This window comes from Palaemon carinicauda, chromosome 15 (genome assembly GCF_036898095.1).
Source record: "Palaemon carinicauda isolate YSFRI2023 chromosome 15, ASM3689809v2, whole genome shotgun sequence".
In the NCBI taxonomy this organism is placed as follows: Eukaryota; Metazoa; Arthropoda; class Malacostraca; order Decapoda; family Palaemonidae; genus Palaemon; species Palaemon carinicauda.
Window position 1 is genome coordinate 96,495,444 of NC_090739.1, and position 15,512 is coordinate 96,510,955.

At 41.5% G+C, this 15,512-nt stretch overlaps 1 protein-coding gene across 1 annotated transcript in view; it reads left to right on the forward strand.

Annotated features, from left to right (window-relative positions):
* Window positions 1-4,845: 4,845 nt before the first annotated feature.
* Window positions 4,846-15,512, forward strand: part of LOC137654342 (uncharacterized) — a 212,023-nt gene continuing 201,356 nt past the window's right edge. The window contains exon 1 of the mRNA XM_068387959.1: window positions 4,846-5,086. The gene's annotated coding sequence lies outside the window, so the exon portion shown is untranslated. The remainder of the gene's footprint in view (window positions 5,087-15,512) is intronic.

The following is a 15,512-nucleotide window of genomic DNA, read 5'->3' on the forward strand; positions in this document are numbered from 1 at the left end:
TCAAACATACAATTTCTTGAGATTTCTTCCGGTTCCAGTCTCCCGCAGTCACTCGAGCGACTAGTAGCTTATATGCTGGGTTGTCCAGAGCTGCCTCTTCAACAGTTTTCTCGTCTATGGTGCACTACTCCTGTAGGTTTTCTGTGATTGCTGACACCATAGCAATCGTTAATTCTTTGTTGAAGCTCGCATCCCGTCTATCTGGCACCGTCCTCAGGCTAGGTAATCGAGAGAAGAAGTCAGCAGCATGATTTCTCTTGCCTGGTAGGTATTTAACATAGAAATTATACAATAATGTTTTCTCCTTTAATCTAAACATTCTGGGGTTGGTAATATTGCCGAGACTTATATTGCCTAGTAACTTGACTAAAGGGCGGTGGTCTGTGACAATGGTTAAGTTCGGGCGGCCCAATAAGAATAACCGTGCCTTTTTTAAGCACCAGGCCCCTCCACAGCTGCATACCCAGACTCGGAGGGCAAGACTCGGCGGGCATGAGGAAATGACTGCCACATAGTGCTATTCTCCAACCATCTCTATAACAGAAAGGGGTTTCGGCAGAGGTACAACTGCAATATTGTTGGAGGATGACGAAGCCCACGCACTCCTTACTCCAGTCAGTGACTGCAACAGTCGGCCGCAGCTTATCGTAGTAGGTGAGGCCGTCCTTGGCCAACTTGCAGACGATGTCTTGCACTTGACAAAACTTCTCTTGAAGGTGCTCATCCCAATAGACCTGCTTGCCCGAGGGCTTCTTCAGCAGGTCTCTAAAGTGGGTCATAATGGGTGCTGTTGTCAGGAAGGGGGCCATCTGATTGACAAAGCCATATCATGACCTGATGTCAGATATTGTGGGCTTTTGGGCATAGAAAAACTTTTGATAGCAGATAAATAATCTTGTGAAGGCTTGTAGGAGTCCCAACCGACGTTGAATCCGACGAATTCCACTTCTTTCTTGAAGAACTTGAATTTTTCTGGTTTCAAAGTGATGCCTTTGTATGCACAGACTGCGAGAAAGTCATCCACATGCCAAAAGGCGCTTTCTACGCTCAATTCATACAGAACCGTGTCGTCCAGAAGTGTGCGTCCACACACTTAAACTTCCTGGGTACTTCTTCAATGGCATCATCGAAACGGCATGTATATGCGTCGGCGACAGAACAATGTCCCATTGGTGTCCTTCGGTATTGGTATCTGCCCCAAGGTGTGATGAATGTGGTTAGGGGTATGCTTTCCTTGTCTAGTTCTACCTGGTGAAATCCCCAATAGGCATCGGCCACAGTCTTATATGAACAAAGGGGAATGCTGGATACCATATCGAAGGGCGTAGGGGTATGGTGTGTCTCCCGTCCACAACTTGCATTGAGTTTTCTTGGCCACGACCACCATACGTGAACACCATTCTGTGGGCTCTCCAGGGGGAGCTCTTTGTGAGACCCCTCTGTTGACGTCCTCCTCCAACTGGGCTTTCACCTTCTTTTCCCAGTGCTTAGGTACTGATGCAGGTGTGTGGCAGGCGTAAGGAACTGCGTCAGGTAATAAGTGGATACGTTGGGGTTCCCCATCCATTACCGGGAGGGGTTCTCTCTCGGTGTTGAAAGTCATACTTGAAAAATGGGCTAATAACCAGTTTTCTAATCTGATAATATTCTCCTCACGAGGGAGAAACGGAATGGCTGACGGTCTCACAGGTTGATCGGTTGCTTCAGTTAATGTATGGGTTACATTTGCTGCTGTGGGGGCAGCGTCCGTGAAGGGGGCGTGGTTAGGAAACGTTTCTGGCACAAGACCAAGTTTCTTGCAAGCATCCAAGGATAAATAAAAATCAATGGAGGACTTTACAAAGTATACTTTCTGGGTTGTGTGCCTCCCCTTGTATTCTATGATACAAGAGGTCGGCCCTAAACACTTCAGATGCAGGTTGGCAAAGTCTCGCAATCCTCCCTTTAACCTCAGCGTAGCTGGTTTTATGTTCAACGTCGCAAGAAAAGCGGGTCCCGCAACACAAACCTGGGCACCAGTGTCCGGCACCGCTCGGACACAGGACCACTTTCCCAAGCTGGCCAAGCATACATCGACACGAATAGTGGGTTGCGGGGACGGCCCAGTCCGCAACCTTACCTCTGCCGCTACGACAACCGCAATCACTGCACCCACTATGTCCGACTCCGCTGCCAGACCACTAATGTTATTCCTGACGCTCTGCCCTCTTCTTCAGGTGACCGGTTTTACTGCACCCGTAACATGTCATTTTTCTTGTGGGACATGAGGAATACCCAGGGGTATGACGAGTACCATAATTACCACAAGGACGCGATTGTACTTTTACAGAGGTGCTCCTGTCACAATTAGTAAAGGCGGCTGCCACCTCCACCTTGTGTTCCTTCTCGAACCCACCGACAGCAGCTGCTCTTGGGAAGCTACTAAGCCATGCCCTATTTGGAAGGGCGTCGTCACGGGCGGCCTCGAATGCTCTGCACATGACTCTGAGGGAGTTGATATCACGGATATTATTGCATGATTGAAACACTTGCCTTTTGAGCACTTTATAACTTAGGCCTACCATGAGCTTACGCAAAAGCATATATTCAGATAAATCATGATTGCAATTAGGACATGTGAATGCACAATCAGTAGCCTTTTGCGTACACTTGATAACATAATCATTGAAGGACTCACTAGGCTCTTGGGCCAAATAAAAAAAGCCACTGTAGCGCTTGGTTAGAAGCTTTCACTACCATTTGCTTAACCGAATTGAATGCCCCTTCAGTGGACAGGGCACTCCACTGGGTGTCAGTATACCTAGAATCGAGGGCATGTTGCAATATCGGAACACAATGCAGCCTTATGTGATGAAATGCCTTGCTAGGCTTCAACTTGCATAGTTACAACCAACACTCCATTAACCGTTTCCAAGACCTGAAGGCTGCAGGGGACACCTCAGCCTCACACTTTTCTGGAGCTGCTGACGAAGGGATCCTTGATTGGGGGACATTGGTACCCTGGAGTGAACGCTGTTATCTCGGCCTGAAGATTCTGGATGGCTTGTTGCTGGGTTTGTAACACATAGAAGCCGGCGATATCCTGATGCCGGTTCCATGGGTTCCTGTCCTTGCAATCCTGTCCCTGGGGGATGCAAACGAAGGTCGTCTCGGTGGTGGTGCCATGCTGTGCCACAGTTATTACTGTAGGTAGGTCCTCTTTTTATATTCATTCACTGTGCCATGTTGGATCTTAAGCTAGGCAGGATCAGGAAATGATAGTCAGCGTGGTTTCATATCTTCATTGTAACTGATACTGTCTGATACACAGCAGAAGGAATTACAGATAGCCTGTGACGTAGACAATGACGCCACTTATGTGGGCGGTGCTTAGGAGCTGCAAGCAGCCTCATCTTAACACATTTTACAATATATATATATATATATATATATATATATATATATAGAGAGAGAGAGAGAGAGAGAGAGAGAGAGAGAGAGAGAGAGAGAGAGAGAGAGAGAGAGAGAGAGAGAGAGAGAGAGAGAGTGTTTTCCTAATAAAGGGGCATTTTTAAAACCTTGTTTTTTATGACCAATACAGTATTATCAAATCTAGGAGTACTTTCCTGTTTGTGAGGTTTTCATATTAATACTTAATCACCAAAGTTTAAAACCAAAGAAAAGTAACCTGAATATCAATCAAAAACATAAGACAATTTTCTTCTGTAAACTAGAAACTACACGAAATTTAATATATAAAGGCCGTCAAAAATTTAAAGATAAAATTGGAACTAAAAAACCAATGATAGATATCGTGAGACTTAGAAAACTGATAGCAGTAATTTGCTAGATTTTGGAATGAGTTTATAGTAAAGAATTAACATCGTTAGTATGCTTTTGGTAAATGCAACACGTAGGCCTCCTCATATTTTATGATATGTATTGTGTACAAACCATGGAGAGGTACAAACCGTCGTTGGTCAAAAAATCGTCCAAAAAAAATATTATTTGCTGCCAAATTCCAGGAAATCGCATCTAAGGCGTTTCCTCGTAAAAAGATCAGACTCCCCGCCGTCAGGAGTACCTTTTCAAACTTTAGCCCCCGTCCCAGTGCTTATATGCTGCATTAAAAGAAATACTTAATTAAACGAAAATTATTTTGTTTGAAAAATGTTAAATTTTGATATTCTATTTTCCCGTCACCATTTTAGACAGAAATTGGATGACTGAATTTAGGTTATATACTTTATCCTGTCGCTGAGGCCTTCAAGTAATTTAGAATCTAAGTGCAACTGGGGGGGGGGGGGAAATCCTGCAGTTATGATGTGAAATAATGATTAAGATATTGCACAAAAAGATGATAGATAAGACAAGTGGAGCGTGGAACTAAGGGACGAAGATCCGCTGCAAAGACCCAAAAGTAATTCCTACACTGTACCACATGAAGTGTAGGCCTACTTAGTGAAGGGGAAGTGTAGGTCTACTATGTGAAGGTGAAGTGCACCAAGTGTGCTTAAGATCAGAAAAAAAATCCAACCTCACTAATAAAAGCAAATCATTTTGTGCCAATACTTAATCAGAATATTTTAGTAAGAAATGAAATTCACTCCTTTAGTAAATAGAACATGAAAAGATACGAGAAATATCAGGTAAGGTAAAAAATGTTAAATAAACCCAGAAATTAAAAACCAGCTAGGAATAAGTCTAAATGAAAGAAGAATAAACAGCAAGCATTATATCATGTGCTAACCCATAATATTTCATGGTTTGATGCTTTTAAAGATTCCATGCACTCGGTATAAAAGACAACATTCTATATTTATTGATGGAACCATGGCATTAATAATCTAATACCTTGAGTATTGACTCTAAACTCCTATTATACTTTTAAAAATTCCACCCAAAATAATACAGATAAGGAAGATGAATTTAATCGTAACCTTATAGTTTATAACGTGAAAAAGAAACAAATCTGAGACTCCTGTATTGTTTAAGAAGACTTAACTTTCCTGAACGATTTAAGGCCGTAGGAGGAACTTCCGGAAGCAACTAAGTAACGAAGTTCTCTTCATTCATCAACCGTCTTCCAGCAACGTGTGTAAATCAGGTACAAGTTTAAATATTAACTGTCTATACCGAATTTAGAGTTGGTTCTTTCACATTTTTCCTTCGGAGTACTTGTTTTCCAAACGGATTAGCCTTAATATCTAATTATAGGTTTCCTATTGATGTTCTTAACTAATGCATGAAGTTTTCTAGGTGCATGCTGTTGGTTGGGGCAGGCGTAAACCATCTTATTTGTCAAATAGACTTTCTCTTTGGGGTATATGTTGTTTATCTTGGTCTGAAATGCTCTATAATTAATCTAGTTTTACGGTTTGCGAAATATGATTTAGTGTTCTCTGTCCGAGAGTGAAGCCTTTTCGGAAGCAAACACAGGATTAAGAGTTGTGTAAGGGTAAGCTGGGGAGAAGTCAAGACGATGATGTAGTTTAAGACGGTAACATTTTCCAATAAAAAATGATCTTCCCATAGAAGAACTCTGGTCTTCTTCGAAAATTACATTTATTTCCTTCGCAAGTAAATAGCGAGATATATCCTAATAATCTTACGGCAATAATAAATTCAAGAGATTGCAAAGCCTATGACTTAGAATTGAAAAGACTAGCAGAAAATACTGATCACGGATACTAAGAATTTCATAAACTGTGATTTATGATAATACTGTATACAATTTGTGGGTAATAAAACTATTCAAATTTGAGGATTGATAAACGGTAAGTATTTAGACACGAGCATTATCCGAAACATTAAATAAGTGGTAATTTTGTATTGTATTACAGGGTGAGATTTCGGACAGAAAATATGTTTTCCTATAGTAAATAACGTGGTTGATAAGGCGGTAAATTTTTAGGAAGAGGGACCAGCCCAATAGGACATGAAAATGTTTTTCTAGGTGATTTTGATGTGTTTTGCACGAATATCACCTTCATTTGCCTTGGAAATGAACGGTTTTAGACTTTACTCTTTAACAAACCTAACCTAACCTAGGGCCCTGTACCCCTACCTAGGCCTAGTGGAGGGGGCTCTGCTCCCCCCCCCCCCTGGGACCTCCTCTTAGGCCACAGTGATTTTCGAGGCACTACCGAACCTAAGAAAGTAAAATAACACCAAATTCTAGTTACAGCCTAAACCAAAGTTTATATTTACCTTAAAAAGAAAGCCCTGGTTGGTCGATATCACTGTCCGAAGATGAATTATTGGTTTCGGCCCGTGGTCGATGTCGGTCACTATGGGGTACATATAATTTCCCAGCTTCAATTAAAAAGTTGATGCAACTGACCCTGTTCTTTATTGAAATTGTCTATAAACAAATATCTCGCTAAATATTGTTCGAGATATAGTTTTCGGTTACTAGGGCGTCTCTACCACTTTTATATCACGCCAAAGGCGTTCAATGTTTTGCGTGTGCACACTACTATCGTCTCTGTTGACAAATTGTTCGCTGTGATTGGTCACTTTGTGCGTATATCCTTCGGCATGTGTGCGATACGCTGCCCACCCATCACTAATCACAACAGAACCAGGTAAAATAAATTGTTTAATAAGTGGAATAAGCATCCCTGCTCTTCTGTCTTGGCCTTTGTTAAGAGGAATAACGAATTTTTTCTTAGAGATTCGCTCTATTCCCTCAAACAACCACACTTGGGTAAGTTGTCGACCACGATTGTATTTGCGATGTATGGAGAGCGCTTCGTCGATTTCCACAATGATGTCACGACCACCAATTTGGGGTTGGTTGGAAAACCATTGTTCTTTGACTTCGGAAGAAAACGATCGCCAATCTACGCGTGTTCTACTTGACCACTTAAGGCACCGTATAATAGTGGTATGATCAAAAGATTTTCTTAACCAATGGTTTACAAACAAAACAACTGCCCAGGGTTTCATATGAACACTGTCTAAAAATGTCTCCTTAAAAAGGCTAACTGAATACGCTCACTTTCTACTTCCCTTTTGCTTATTAAGCTTTCTATAACGGCCACACGAAAATTTATGCCTTGTTTCACTATGTACAAGTTATATCACAGTGAGGACAAATTTCTGCTGTAGGTGAAACACCATGTGCCTGCAAAAATGTGATGAATTCGGAATCTTGCAAGTGATATCGTCTTATAAATTCAAAATAGTTTATATCACAACCACGACAAGTTGTCTGAACTACAGCCATGCTTAGTACTACATGAAGCGCCACAGTGGTAGGAATATTTAAATATACTTGGCTTTTGTTTGTTTAAAATGAACCAATTATTTCAAAGTATCAAGTCACGTGGGGCGTGAATAAGTCACGTGGGGCAATCAAACGAAGTGTATGGGTGGAACAAAAAGAGGGGGTGGAGCTATGAAGTCATGTTTTGGCGGTAGTCAAAGGGTGAACATCTCTCTTTAATAGCCACTCGCCTTAGTAAAAACAGTCCTCATTTTTTGTAAACGTAAAAAAAAATCGATTACTTATGTTCTATTCATCTCCGGGCATAACTAATGGTATATTCCTAATCAGAAAAGTGCAATTTATGCGTTTCTGAAGTATTTATAGGTCGTTGAGCTGGTTCCTCTTTCAAAAATAATACCCTTTTTTCTATAGAAAAAATTCCGCTCGCCAAAAATGACACTGTCCTGTCACAAATGAATAGTTTCAGAAATATCTATATACAACAATAATGGGCGACCCCCAGTGGAAACTCGCAGTTTTGGGTGGGGAAACGGTATATAATGGTAAAACAACCCTTTTCTTCACTATACATTACCTTCGTGGATGTATAATAAACCGATGAAAAAATTCGGTAATATTGAGCTGCGCAGTCTAACATTAGCAATGTTAGCGTAACATGCTAACATTTATTTGTTGACACCCACGAGCCGGTTGAAGTCGCTCTCGTTCATTCGCTTGTACATAGCAGGTTTCAACCTTCTGCGTATAAACTCCTCCCCCCTGCACATAGATTCCTCCTCCACCAATAGGATTTCTTCTTCTCTGCCCGCCACATTTAACTATTCGACCTCACCCGCTTTATTCAAGTATACGACTTGATCCAGTACAACTATACCATTCCTTTTATGTAATACCCTCGTATACATGTTACGAATGACCCCAGAATTACTCATTTCATTATCCGATACCTTATAAAATCACCTTATTTTATATTCCCATTAAATATTATTTATCACACACACTATTTTATCTTCCTATATTACTATACATTTTGTTATTACCTTGTCACGCCCCGATTTCACATAAATACTTGCTCTGGACAAGTTTCCCATTCTGGTTCATTCATGTTTACTCTCTAGACTCCATTGTTTTTCCGTTAACCAATCACGAACCCATACGTATGGAAAGTTTGCACGGGGGGGGGTGAGGTTTTTTTTTTGGGGGGGGGGGTTTATGATGGAAGTTATAGAAACTTGTAAAGGCTGCAGTAGTCCATACTTAAAAGCATTTTCTAAATTTCATGGGGAATTTTTGATACGTCATCTAGTGTTGATATTTTCCTTAAATCACATAATGTAATACCCCAATGTTTACAGTGTCCCAAGTGCCGTTCATAGAAGTTAAGATGTCACAGTCTCAACACCCCGGTGACCCACAAGTTTCGTCGTCTGGGTCACTAAAGTAAGTCATAAATTTCTTTAATTAAAATGTTTTTAGCGTGCGCAGCTCAACATTACTGTAACTCTTGCCAGTACAAGTTTGTGACCTGGGAAGGGGGTTGGGGGCTTGTCCCCGGCTAGGGGTTGTGACCTGGGAAGGGGTTCCGGGGGCTTGCCCCCATTTGGTTGTTGTCACCTGGGAACTACTAGGTTAGGTGGGTTTGTTAGGTTCTGGGTATTATTGTAGTGTATTACAGGGCAATGTAACCTAGTAAAAAACTGCTATTTCTTATAGAAAAAATTACGCTCTCTTCGAAAATGACTCATTCCCGTCGCAAGTGAATAGTTTCAGAAATATATATATATATCTATATCCTACGGTAATGGGGGACCCCCAGTGGGAACTCGAGGTTTTGGGTGGGGAAACATTGTTTAATCGTAAAACAAACATTTTTTCTCTATACATTACCTTCTTGGATTTATAATAACCGGTAGAAAATACAAAACAGTATACAGTGAACCCTCGCTACTTCGCGGTTCGACCATCGCGGATTTTTTTCATAACGCACGTATATACATATATCGCGGATTTTCCGGAAATTTCAAAAATACCGCGATGTGACCGATGGTGCGAGATTGGAGAAAGTAAGGAAAATTGAATCATGATTGATTTTCAATATAAATGAAACTTTGAGGAGCAACAAAGATATCATTTGTTAGAGAGAGAGAGAGAGAGAGGTAAGGAATGGGAGGTAGTGAAAAGTAGCCCAGAGAGAGAGAGAGAGAGAGTGTGTGTGTTGATTTAAATGTAACAAACAAAAAAATTTGATAGGTTATAACACATTGGTGCTTATGTAATATCAACTGTATAGACGGTTTAAATAAGTTAAGAAATGGTATAAACGATACTTTGTTAGTGTATTCGTACACTCTCAAGAGCAGCAGCTAGACGTCAGCTGATCTAATCACAGCCAAAAGTAAAACAAAAAGAAGTGAACAATACTCTCGATTTTTAAAACACACCAAAATTTAAAAATAAAAGTACACGCTTTCTTAATGTGCAATTAACTATTTAAAGAGTAGCAATTTTCTAGATTAAAATGATGTTTCCCAAAAAATAGTGGTTTGCTGATGAAATCGGATGCCGTATTTTTAGCAACGATTGAAATGGATGTAAACTCGGCATAATTTTTTCGTTTCGTATTTAATTGACACTAAGAAAACTAATTTTAGTTTCTTCATCTATATGTAAGTATTGTATAACACGAAGAGAGAGAGAGAGAGAGAGAGAGAGAGAGAGAGAGAGAGAGAGAGAGAGAGAGAGAGAGAGTATATATCAGCTGTTGTAATTGAATGTCGTGTTTTTGTTTTGTGAGAATTTCATCGCCACGACTATAACAACAACATACTGTACTGAACTTTACAGTATTATACAGACTACTGTAATATGATAAAGAAAAATATTTGTAATAACCCATTTTATATGAAATGGGGCTGTTTTTTTTTTTTAAATTTACATTTACGTACGTAAAACAATCTCTCTCTCTCTCTCTCTCTCTCTCTCTCTCTCTCTCTCTCTCTCTCTCTCTCTCTCTCTCTCTCTCGTAAATTGTTTTCCTGCTTTGCTACGTAAGTACAGTATGATTTTATATAGATACGGTATATAATATTTGTAATAACATATTTTCTAAAAGCTTTTACTGTAATATCATTATTTATCACTTTCATCATGCGCGTTAAATGCCTTCGTTTGTTTACTAAGCGTTCTTTATACAGCGTCATAAAGAAAAAAAATTTCATTTGGAAGTCCTAAGAAAAATTAAGTAAAACATTGGTAATAACAAAATCAACATACTGTACTGAATAATCAATATAATCGATGCAAAAACTAACCTATACACAGATGTGTAAATGTGTTTTTCTTCATTATGATCAGAGATAAACTAAACTAAACATTGATTGCCATTTTTTATCGTGCTTTTTGGCGTGTTTAGGAAACGCATGATATAAAATCGCCTTTAATATTTGTGTCTGTTTTAGTTTAGGGTACTGTAGTACATGCATTAAGTGTTCTGTACATTAAAGGGTAGTTTGTTAACAGTACTACGTGCAAGGGAAGGTTTTAAAAGTCCGAATATACATGTTAAATAAATACGTAAATATGGTGTCACTACTTCGCGGATTTTCACCTATCGCGGTCGGGTCTGGAACCTATCTACCGCGATAAACGAGGGTTCACTGTAGCTGGATAAACTTTGGAGGCGCCATTGCAAAGACTATGTCTAATGAAAAGATACAGTAACCAGTGTTGCCATCGTCTGATGTAGATCAAATGTTAGCATTCCATGCTAACATTAGCACCCATACTTACGTACGTACGTGCATACCAGTTTTCGGCCTTCTGCGCAAAAACCCCGCCCTCCTGCGCAAAAACCCCGCCCTCCTGCGCAGAAGCTTTTCCCCCACCAATAGAATTTCTTCTTCTCTAACCGTAAAATGTAACTTTCTGTCTCTCTACCAGCTCTGTTCAGGTCTATTACTTGATTAGTTATGTAATACCCCCGTATACATATTTCTTTTGACCCAAGAATTACTCTTTTTATTATCCTATACCTTATAAAATCATCTCATTGTATATTCCCATTCAATATTATTATTCAATATTATTTATCATACATTCCATTTTATCTTCCTATATTGGGTTTATTTCTTTTGTTATTTCCTTGTCACTCCCTGGTTTCACATAAATACTTGCTCTGGACAAGTTTCCCTATCCAGTTCATTCATATTTACCCTCTAGACTCTGTTGTTTTTCCGTTAACCAATCACGAACCAATACGTATTCAAAGTTTACACGAGGGGGTTGTCAACTTATATTTCCCTACTCCCTTCCTTTATCTCTTTAAGTGGTCTGTTCAGACCCCTTCCACCAAATCCTTTTTCCTGGAAATCTTTGACCTAGTAAGGTGTCCGTCATTTCAAGTGAGATTTATTTTGTATTTTGCTATAGAGGAAGTTATAGAAACTTGTAACGGCTGCAGTATTCCGTACCTAAAAGCATTTGCTAAATTCCAGGGTGATTTTTATGATTCTTCATCCAATATTATAATTTCCTGAAAGCACACAATGTAATTCCTCAACGTTTATAGTGCCCCAAGTGCCGTTCCCTCCTATCTTACAGGAAAGACATTCACGTGTTTAATGTAATACCGAAACCAAGATACCTAAAACCAAAAAGAAACGTCGTTGTGGTTATACCGTTACTTCTTATAAAGGTACATTTTTGGGAAAAAGTCGCCTACCCCATGGAAGATATTATTTGCAAACCACTTTTTACATGAACATTGGGACCATGATATCCTCATGGAGGGTATTGACATATCCTCCAAAACTGTTGTTGATTGGAGGAGTTTCTGTTCCGAGGTTACCGAATACTACTTCGATAATCAAGAGGCGATTGGTGGTGATGGAGTAATAGTTGAAATAGACGAATCACATTTTGGAAAAGATAAATACAACTGTGGTAGACCGATAAGTGCCATATGGGTCTTTGGGGATATTGAACGTGAATCAAAGAAATTTTTCATCTGTTTAGTTCGCCCCCCCTTTCTACTAAACGTGATTCTGCTACTCTAATTCCCCTCATTCAGAAATATATCAAGCCTGGTAGTGTTATTATTAGTGATAAGTGGTCTGCCTACAACTCTCTTTTGGAATTTGGTTACGAACATAAAACTATTAATCATTCTGAACATTTCGTTGACCCCCAAGACCCAGCCATCCATACACAAAATATAGAATGTCTCTGGAGAGAAGTGAAGGAGTGGGTACAGAGACCTGGAATTAAGACTGAATATTTCAAGCAATATTTTTCCAGGTTCTTTTTTACCCACTACTACCCAGAACTTACGTTATTGCACCACTTCTTCATTACTGCCAGTCGCCTCTACCCTCCGATACAGCAACAGCCAATGGACCCCCTAGACCCACAAGACTCCGATGTCCCACAACCATCCACATCGCAGCCATAGTAGTTAAGACGTCAGTCTCACCCTCCCGTGACCCGCAAGTTTCGACGTCTTCTTCATCAAAGTAAGTCATTCCTCTAAAGTCATTATATGTGTTTTGTGACCTGGGAACTCGTAGGTTAGGTGGGTTTGTTAGGTTCTGTACCCTTCTTGTACTTATCAAATATTGTGTAAAACTTATATGGAAAAATTATTTAAGATACGTATGGAAATATTTAGCATTACCATCGCTAGTAATGTCACCGTACCGTTGGTAACTCTGTGTATCATTCGTAACGTGGAGAATTTTGCCGTTCTCAGTAAATACTTGAGGTTTGTGACCTGTCATACTACTAGGTTAGGTTAGGTGGGTTTGTTAGGTTCTGTACCCTTTTTGTACTTTATATATATTGTGTAACTGGTAATATTACTGTAGCATTTGCAACAAGAACAATCCTAGTCAACGTTGGTAACACTGTGTATCATTGGTAACGTTGCTAATGTTATCGTTCGCAGTACATTCGTGAGTGAATTGACACCGTTGAACAAGTGTTTATATTTAAATATTTTAACACAACATATATGACATCACAATCCTAGTCAACGTTGGTAACACTGTGTATCATTGGTAACGTTGCTAATGTTATCGTTCGCAGTACATTCGTGAGTGAAGTGACACCGTTGAACAAGTGCTTATATTTAAATATTTTAACACAACATATATGACATCAGTGATTATATTTAACCATTTTAACAGAAAATATATGTTTTCCTGTAGGAAATAACGTGATTTAATCGGTTTTCACCTTATTTCATCCGTAATAACAGCAACCAATTCGGCAACTTAAAGTTAGCCGAATTGGTTGATTTGTTTGTTTGCGGTTGAAATGAAGGTCAAATTCTGTTAAATCACGTTATTTACTATACTAAAACATATTTGTTCCGTAACTGGAATACAAACCACGCTATTTAAAGTGGGTAATTACTTTCGGCGTAGCTGAAAGGACGAGCCATTAAAATTTACCGAGGCTTTACTACCCCACCGCTAGTTAGCGGGGGGTAGGGAGGGTAGTTAGCTACCCTCCCCCCTCACTCACCTGTGTTGTAAGCTCACTTTGCTTACGGCTTGGGTGCTAGACTGACGTGTCCTCTGTCACCCTGGCCTACACGACAGCCATTTAATCATTGCTTTTTCTTTTCTAGAGTGTTGTGAAGATGGCCTCTACAATGCGGAAGTGGCCTGGGTTACCTGACCGCCCTTTTGGGACCTTCATGTCTTCAATTGACACGGATCCACACACCTTATGCCCTTATTGTATGGGTCAACGGTGTGAGAGTGATAACGTATGTATTGAATGTAAGGAGTGACCTACCTCCCAGTGGGAGAGGTTTTCCCGGTGCCGGAAGAAGAAGTCCTAACGGGATATTTCTCCTTTGAAGGTTTCTTTGAAAAAGGAAAATCCTAAGGACTTCTTTCGTAGCCCAAACCTCCTCCGAAGCTCCCATTCAGTTGGCTTCTCGCGAGAGACAGTCGCATGGTAGCGTAGGCCATACTGTTGTCTGATCTTGGGGTTTGGGAGAGGGAGTTGCTTCCCATAGCGAGGCAGCTCCTCCTCTTCCTCCCCCGGGGCAGGATTTAATTATTTCTCCTGATGTTAATAATGATGATCTTTTGCAGCTTTGGGCTTCCTTGGGGCTTTAGGGTTCGCCCTCCAAGGAAGCCCTGTTTGACATGATCAGGTTGGGAGCAGCTGTCAAACAGTCACCGGCGGTAGCAGAGGTTGACCCTCTGTCTATTGTCGAGGCTGTTGTGGCAGAGGCTTCCAATAAGAGTGTTCAAACCCCTGCTCTTGTTGTAGCTGAAGGCTTAGCTCCCCCCTCCGAACATCCTTTGAGGGAGGAACTAAGTCCAACGGTCTCTCCTGCAGGTGATTCTCCCCCCCCCCCCCACCCCCACCCCCCGGGGTGAGTTCACTGACAGACTCCCCTTCGGAGGACTGCCGATGGTTTGCCTGCTGCTCCCAGAGGACGTATCCGACGTAAGGCTCGCCTTCCTTCTCACAAGGGTTTTAGGAGGCGCCTCTTTGGATCTTCATCCTTGCAGTCCCCCGCAGAGGAACCTTATCCTTCAGCTACCGTTCCTGCTACTTCCTTGGACGTGGACTTCTCCACAGATCGTTCGCGATCTCCTACACCTGCCAGACCTGCTGACCTGCCCTCACCTTTCCTGGCTGCTGACACGCTGTGGGCGGCCACCCATCCCGTTTTCTGATAGGCACCGGTCCTTCGGGTCAAAAGGGGCTTTCACACATTGTGTGTAAGTCCCTTAAGCGCCAGGTTTCCTCTGTGCGCCAACGTTCGCCTGCGCGCCAGCCCCCTCTGGTTGCAGTCTCATCTCGCCAGCTCTCCTGTACTCCTAGGAGCTCCTGCATGCCCACTATCTCCTGTTCGCCCTGCAGTTCTAGAGACTACACGCCCACGATCTCCTGCTCGCCAACGGACCTCTACGTGCCCTCGGCCTGATGCACGCCATGGGCGCCCTCGGTCTCCTGATCGCCAGCGCTCTCCTGCTTGTCATCACTCGCCTGCTCGCCCTCGATCTTCGGATCAGGGCTCCAAAGGGAAGTCTTCTTCCTCCCCTGCTCGCCAGCGCTCTCCTTCACGATCGCCGACGTGCCATCGGACCTCGCCTGCTCGCCATCCCTCGCCTGCTCGCCATCCCTCGCCTACACGCCATCGCCCGCAGTCTCCATCGCTCGCCCACTGCCAGAACTTCTGTTCCTGATGAGCGCACTAGGGATATTCCCCATGCACGCGCGCACCCTACGGCTTCGCCTTAAAGGGCCTTCAGGATCCTGTGGCTGCACACCATCC